Genomic DNA, 8732 nt, shown 5'->3' on the forward strand with positions numbered 1-8732 from the left:
CCAGTATTTTACCGAAGAAACGGCAGAAATTATTGATTTGTCAAACCGCGTAAACGGTCATAAGATATGACCATAAATTTTATATCTTTTAAATTGGTAGTAAAGAACCGCATTTGCAAAAAAATACGATAAAATAGCTCAGCGGGTGTGTAAAACCTCCAAAACAATAACTAAGAAATAAAATCGACTTGAAATATTGAATAAATTTTACCTGTTACAAGCCTATTGATAATTTGATATAAAGCCGAATATATTATAACAGTTATAGTTGGTCAATTATGAACAATGATTTATGTTCACAGCATGTTGTTTGGAGAAGTAGATGACCCTGACTACGAGCTTGTTAGATTAAAACGAGTCTCATCTTTATATGAACCATCCGATATTTATATTTTTTTCTACAGAGAAAAAATTTGTATCTCAAACTTACTTATCCTAATAGCTGTACTAATCACGCCCATATGGATATGATGGCAAGAATACTAGCTGCATTTCCGTCAGACTGATCCTTTGGACAAAATATATACTATATATTTTGCCCAAAGGATCACTAGTTATAACTATAACTTAACTAGTTCTTCTGTGGCCAGATAAGTTAGTATCTAATTATATTTTTAATCAATACTCATACTCTAATTATATTTAGTCTTACTATATAAATAAGTATTATTGCAAAAAAACTAGACTTAATAACAGAAAAGTTTTATTTGTATAAAAAGAATAAAAAAGTTTTCGTAATTTATTCTTTAGGAACCTTAATAGTAGTTTAGGTATACATAATTTAGGTATATATAAAATAACCTAAGCATTACCAACAGTTTTAAGTTTATATTCGGGTACACTGCGATGTTTGCTATGGTTGGTTTAAAAGAACAGAAAACTTGGAACGTAAATTTGAATTCAGTTTTCAAAAACCTAGTTTGTCGTTGATTTTATTTTTACCTTTTATCCGGTTTTCAAAAAACCTTATCCTTCTTTCCTTGATTCAAGAGGAAGGTTAATAGGTTTATTATAGAATGTCGTGGTTCTGAGTTTCCACAAGCACAATGACGCGGGCGTTCGCTAGTAGTATTATAAATCTATATCTATATCTATATCTATACTAATATTATAAAGAGGTAAAGTTTGTAAGTTTGTAAGTTTGTCACATTTTTTAAATGGGGTAATCTTCGGAACTACTGGTTCGATTTCAAAAATTCTTTCACCAATAGAATGCTACATTATCGGGGAGTGCTATAGGCTATATTTTATATTGGTATCATATATATTAGCCGAGTTATCACAGTTTTTGTCATACAGGTCGGACTGAAAATCCTCTTAAACAGACTTACTCGCATGCGCTGCCTTAACTATTGTGTAAAATTGAAATTAATGTATGGACAGTTTATGTATCTTTAAAAGTTCTACAAAAAAGTCCGCGACACCATATATCTATCTTCTATATATTAGCAGATATAGTACCTTTTGTGTTTTAAAAATTATTAATTTTATATACTTAGGTTTGCGTCATTATTTATGCTACTTAACTTAAATCCTTATCAAAATAAATTATTTAATAATCAAAAGGATATTATGGAGATAAGATTTGCCCTTTATAGTATGTTAATTAGTTAAATAGTTACGGAGATAATAGAAAATTTCTAAAAGACGCAGAAATTCCGCTACATGACGCCCCGCGCTTTCAATTACGTAGTTCCCGTTCCTGTGTGAATATGGGAATCAAACATAGCCTATGACACTCGCAAATAACGTAGCTTTCTATTGGTAAAACAATCTTTCAAATCGGTCCAGTAGATCCAAAGATTATAATTTTAGCATAGAAGTCTCTATTTTCCTTTGTCATCGCACCACGCTCATAGGGCTGGACCGATTTTGCTAAGGGTAGGGGTAAGGTAGGGAAGGTGTAGGGTAGGGTAGGGAAGGGTACAGGTAGGGTAGGGGTTGTGTAAGAGTAGGGTAGGGGTAGGGTGGGGTAGGGCAGGGTAGGGGAGTGTATGCCTAGGTTAGGGGTATCCTAGGGGTAGGGAAAGGGAAGATTACGGGTAGGGTATGGGGTAGCACACAGTTAGGGTACGGGTAGGGTAGGAGTAGGGTAGAGGTAGGAGATCGATACTGAAGCCTATTTTCTATTTTTTGTCTGTCTGTTTGCCTTTTTTTTGACCGGACATCACGCTGAAACTACAGAATGAATTCAAATGATACTTAAGACGATTTGAGACCATAATACGTAGAAGGATAATAGGATACTTTTTGTCGCGAAAACAAAATCAGAAATGGGTGAAGTAGGGGTAGAAAGTTTGTACGGAAAGTCCTTAATTTTTCTAGGTACATTTGTAAATGTTAAATAAGTGGACTATTTATTAGGTATAAGTTATAAAACTTGCAAAATAGAATGTGAAATAGGGTTGAAAGTTGACATCGATTTTGACGCGGACGAAGTCGCGGGCGTCCGCTAGTATATTTTAAGGTACACAGATTCATATTCAAGAATCCAGCGCTTGATCCAGCTCCAGTCGTTCACAACATAGTGTGTTATGAAAATAAACAGATTGGCCTGCAACGCCACTCTGCTTTGACAAGCGAAGTACAATTTACGAGCGCTCACCGGGCACGATAAAAAACCTTTGTCACATAAGCCAACCCGGTAACACTCTCTCGTTTTACGACCAAATAAATTTCAAACACTATTATGATTCAAATAGGGACCGGACCCACAAAATACAAACACCCTTTTTATCAGCGTTCATTCAAAAGATTCACGAAATATTTTTACAAAAACATGTCCTCTTACATTTGAAAGAAAAAAAATGTTTATTTCCCCTGTTTATTGTGCGGGCCTTTATGTGCGGGCACGTCCGCGACCGCCACTTTTGAATTCTGATATAATATTTTTTTACGCACTTCATTAATTCCTTATTTAATAGGATCAGAATTCCTCGGCCGGAGAAAAATGTTACATTTCATATACGAAAGGATAAATTTATTATTAAAACGAAGGCTCAATGTATATTTCACTTCAATGTGGGACATTGAATAAATACGTAAAGTACATTGAATTAATTAAACAAAAAATATACTCAATGAACTTATCTATATAAAAACATTTTCAAAACAATCTCATATTAGTAACACCGTTTGTAAATACGGTACGGCTGAACTGTTTACAGATTTGGAACTAAGGCGGATTACACTCGTACATATAAAGGTGGTCCGGTAAAGACTACCTTTAAAACTATGGTTCAAACCTATAAGGGTTCCAAACGTGTACGTATAAAAACTGAACCCTTATTTTTAATAGCTCCACCACATTTAAAACTAGACTCATATCAGAAAGGTTTGATTCTATCCCTGTCGGTTAAATTATAATATCAGTGATCACATACAAAGACAATTAGACTTTACTCAAAATTAGGCAGTCTGTCTGTTAACTTTTGCCGCAGCAGCTAACTGCTAAGTCATAACCTGTAATATAAAGTACACTAAGTTTCAAATTTCGCTGTCAAAGCTTATTGGCTGTACATCAAGTTACTCTCAAAAGTAAACATCTAAAGGTCGAGTTGAGTGCCGGCTAAGTGTCTAGTCCACGAACAAGGGCCCTCAACGAATACAGGTGAGGGCCCCGATCAAAGGGCTCCATTGACCCGTTTGTGGCGAACTAAGAGTTTATGCACTGCTCCTATCACCGGATGGAGTAATTCTGATAATTTTATACGAGACGAGTTTTCAACATTATCAGCCTTTTTACAGCTAAATTCGGGGCCATATTCCTTAGAAGAGTTAAGAACCCCCATGCTGCTCAAAAGTAGGTTGTCATCATCATCATATGAGCCGATTGACGGCCACTGCTGGATATAGGCCTTTGTATTAGGGACTTCCAAATATCACGATCCCGAGCCACCTGCATCCACCGAATCCTTGAGACTCGCTTAATGTCGTCAGTCACCCTGGTAAGGTGACGACCAACACTTGCGCTGCGCTGCTAGGTCGCCATTCTAGCAACTTGGGACCCCAATGTCCATCGGCTCTTCAAACTAAATGTGCTCGTTCATTGTCACTTAAGTTTCGCGACTCACCTCATGTCTCACTCCTTACGCCTGATATAATCACGCAGAGACACTTCGAGCATAGAGTGGTTGTCCGGCGAGTGATAACGTTTGATTCTCTAATCATCACTATCGGAATAAGTTAATGTAAATGACCAACGGCATAACAAGCTCTCATGTGACAGTCTAATCTTCAGTCTGAGATTTTTTGGATGAAAGACAAACGCAATAACTACCTAGATCTAGGACTTGAAGACAGGTCTTTGTGATCTGAAGCCATATAGACTAACACAGAGGCAACGAGGCAGTTGTGATTTTAATTCTAGGTTATAAACCTGATGGTATGAGACCTTGACTTGCGTTTAGAAGGCTTATCAGACATAACTCAAAAAATATGTTTGAGAAGCAACATTGCAAGTTATTGAGTAAAGGACTGTATCGTTGCCGATAAAATTACAGGCACAAAACTACGACGTTAAGCCAAATTTACAAGACTAAAGCTTGCATACATTGTAAGACACACCTATATCTTACATACCCTACGAAGTGTTGCTTTGACATAGTCGATAGTTTTCGCCTAACTCGAGACTCTGTGATAGTGAGCCCATGATCGTTGATGGATAGTCAACTTAAACAGGGAGAGCTATTTACGATATCATTAAGCAATATTTACGTAAGTTTTTCTTCCAATTAAATGCAATATTAAGTTTTTCCCATCATCAAACATTGCACGCAAAGGCAGCTGGCCAATTTTCCAAAAGCGAATTCCTTAATAACGAGGTACAATGCGGGCACAAAATAACATATCAACATCGGTATGTCCTTAAGCTTTATGGCCATCGAATAAAAACTATTTTACAGTTGAATATACAGACATACGGAATACTTTGTGCGCTCCCAAATGAAATGGAATATGTTACATTTATCAGAATAAATCAAATTGAATTTGATGAAATTTATCAAAGGAAATTTATGATCAGAAAAATTGAATTAAATGTATGCTATTTCTACATCGATTGGGTACTTAAATATGCCAATATAAGATTTGTATCAACCCTGATATGTTTATCATTTGAATGAACCCATACTGTCTAACAACCATATTTATAAATATGTATTACGATATATTTTTTTTAGTAGTTTTTAGTAGTAGTAGTGATGAAAAAAATTACGTTTAAATCTTAATCCATGTTTTTCAATATCGTCGCAAAAGTTTAATGGACGGCCATAACCCTATGTTACCAACTTCTCAACTGTTGTTATATAAAATTAAAAAAAAAACATAAGATCACTCGATCACACATCAATATCGCGAAAAAGAATCGCGGGTGTACATGATTTTATTCTTTAATACATTAATTAAAATACCTTCAGTACTTTTCCGTTTATATTTTTTATAAAAATCTGACCTACCACCCTTCGTTACGGCGGCGCACCATCAAAGCGTCGCCGCATGTCACGCTCCGTCGCCGCTGACACATCGACACCGAATAGCCCTGTCGTGAAAATAAAGCTTTCACAAAAAACATGGCCGACAACATCCAACGCACCGATAATTGGCGCAATTTCAACCGTTAATGGATTAGGTTGGTTTTTACACAAATAATATAATATTAATGGTGGATTTTATACCACTGATGATTTACCGCTAAACTGTTTTAACTTTCTTTTAGTAATAAATTAAAAATTCTAATTAATTGATTTAAAATCAAAATGAAAAAATCGTGTATTTCAATCTTACAACTAATCTTACTTTACAAGCACTTTTGTCGTCAAGAAACGTCAAGTTTGACTATTTGCAGAGACTCTATCATCGGTTTGAAAGGTAGGTTATTTAAAGTACCTATTAGGCTTAGTTAACAAGCCCTTTTGAACTCTACTATCAGTTCAGAAAGCAGACTCTATTTTTCTCAGTTGGTCAGTTAGCCAGCAAGAAAGTGGACATAATAAAAAAAAACATTTGAGGATTTGGACCCTTGAAACCTTTTTCCAAAGCTACCGGGCCAAAGTAGCCAGAAAAACTTTCAGCCGTGGCGTGGGGTGCTTTGAAGAGGGCCTGTATCAAAATATAATTAAAAATGAGGCAAATGAAGGGTAAATTTCTAACAAAAGAATTTTTGTTCCTTTTGCTTAAAATAAATATGACAGTGACTTTTTACCTATGTAGAATGTTTCCAACTTTTAGGTGTTCGCTTAACCCGGGAAGAAAAGAGATAGCTTATGCCCCTGACTTTCAGCCTTCATAAAATGAGGCATGTCTGGCTATTACAGACACTCGTTCTAATCCAATGTAAAGTATCGATAAAGAAGATAGAAACTATATAGAAATCTACATAGAAAAGTAAACAGAAATCGGTGAAGAAGAAGAAGATAGAAATATAAGTATGGTGTAATAGAAACCCAATGACAATACCCCATACACAAGAAATATTTTTATCACGCACTGAGTACACGTGTACAGTGCGTTTAATATTATCATACACAAATATTTGCATAAAAGACAATGGGAGACAGAAGTGATTTACAACGTATTTACTTTACATAATAACTCCCACGTGTTATTATGTTTGCGACTGTATCGCCTCTGATATCACGCGTACCAGATAACACTGGTCTATCTATATCCCTTTAGTACTACGATTAGGATAGAAAATTTAGTGTTGGTAGACAATCGGGGACCAACGGTATTTGGTCGTGTTGACTCCCACGCTCGCTCCTTTATTGGTTAGAATTGCTCCTAAACGTTACCAATGAGACGTTTGTTGGTATATTTACGGTATCCCCAGACATGACCAGCGAAATGTACCAACACAGTAACCTGTAAGATATATTGGCGTTTAAAACGGTGTTTGAAACTAGTAAATACGTTTAATTTCTACATTAATTTTAGAATTTTCTCGTATTTCATACGAACTGTGCCCCACGATTTTGCCTGCGTAAACATTAGGATAAGATACCCTAGATGAGGAATTAAAAATTCAAACAGAGAACTTTGTTACTATACCAATACACTACGACTACTTGCAAATAATTACCACCTCAATTTATCATCAAGCTTTTCAAGTTCTATTTATCTATATGTGCTTAAACAAGTATAGCTTGCGTAAAAGTCAAAATTTTCTTTAAAAAGAAATCTATAAAATTATTTTCCATTTTTATCGAAATATGGGTAGTTTATAATATGGTTTATAATATATACGTACCTTTGAGTTCAGAAAACATAATACATGCTTTGAGACTAGTGTTGCCAGATCCGGGTAAAGCTGGACATAGATAAGCTTTTCTATTCCATGTCCGGCTAAAGTAAACGGTGTCCGGCTAGTCCGGCTTTTGTTAGGGTTTACATTTAGCAAACGAGCGAACGATGAATGTGAATAATAATAGTCAAGAACGCTTGATTTAAAAAAAAAAACAATTGTCGTACCCATTAAGTAATACTGATGCACACATAATCCTCAATAATATAGGCTGTTTCGGCCTTTATACTCTAATGTCAGGCCAAACTGACTGGACTGTCCGGGTTTTAATTTCGGCGACGTGGCAACCCTATCTGAGGCACTTTTCCACAGCTATGAACTAAGTTACTTGTACCCAGCAGGTATCAATGCGACACCTTAACTGGCCAATAATTTATTTTCCCAGCGTTCAATTATTTATCGTTATTGTATGTGTGAATTTCACAACATCGAGCATATTTCCGAGCAAACTAACTTCAACTTTGCTAAATAATTGTTCAAGAATAATATTTTCATATTTTATGTGATATTTTTAGGGTACCGTACATAAAAAGAAAAAAACGGAAACCTAGAATTACTTTGTTGACCGTATGTATGCTTGTCTATCACTGTAACGCTTTATCTCAAAAACGCGTGGAGTAACGAGTTGAAATTAAAATGAAACAATAATTATTATACTTACTTAGGTCGATAGTTTCTAGAAGCTGTGAAAAATCTAACTTCAAAATTGACGTAAAAAATTATATGTCTGCTTATACCCTCTCAAGAGAATTAAAATTCATAGGGTACTTCCCGTTAACCTACAAGTAGAACCTTACTTGCCACTGGCAAGTAAAATTGTCTTTTACTACTCGTACAAGTATAGGGAATAATCTTATATCTATGCATTTGTAATTATATCACAAAAACAAAACAAAACAGGCAAGGAACGGCGGTCCAAATTTCGCGGTAGAAAGTGATTTCTGATTATTATGTTTATGATGATGATTTTGAAGTAATATGAAGAATGATTTGTACGGAACGATTGGTTGGCGAGCCCGTATCGCGCTTGTCCGGTTTTTTAACTAAGTGTTAAGATTTAAATGTACCTAACATCAATTTGTTTCTCAGTTCCCTAAAATTATTACACGATGCGATTAAAACTTTGATTATAGAACAAAATGCCTACCTCAAGTACTATATTGCGGCGGGCGGAAAATTAGAATTCCAAGCCGGCAGCTAATTTCGGGAGTTCTCTCCAACAAAATTGCTTTTAATAACGCCGCTGTGGTGAAACAGAAACAGTAACGGTTAGTAGTAGTTAGTAAAGACGATATTTATTTCATGTACAGTGTTATAATGATTCGGATATTTTTTTTACAGCCAGCCTCCTTTTTTAACCTACTAAGGGATCCGTTCTCCGCCTTATAGGAGGAGGGGATATGGAGCTTAGATGTGCCATGTTCCTCCGATG

The sequence above is a fragment of the Bicyclus anynana genome, chromosome 13 (assembly GCF_947172395.1).
Source record: "Bicyclus anynana chromosome 13, ilBicAnyn1.1, whole genome shotgun sequence".
NCBI lineage: Eukaryota > Metazoa > Arthropoda > Insecta > Lepidoptera > Nymphalidae > Bicyclus > Bicyclus anynana.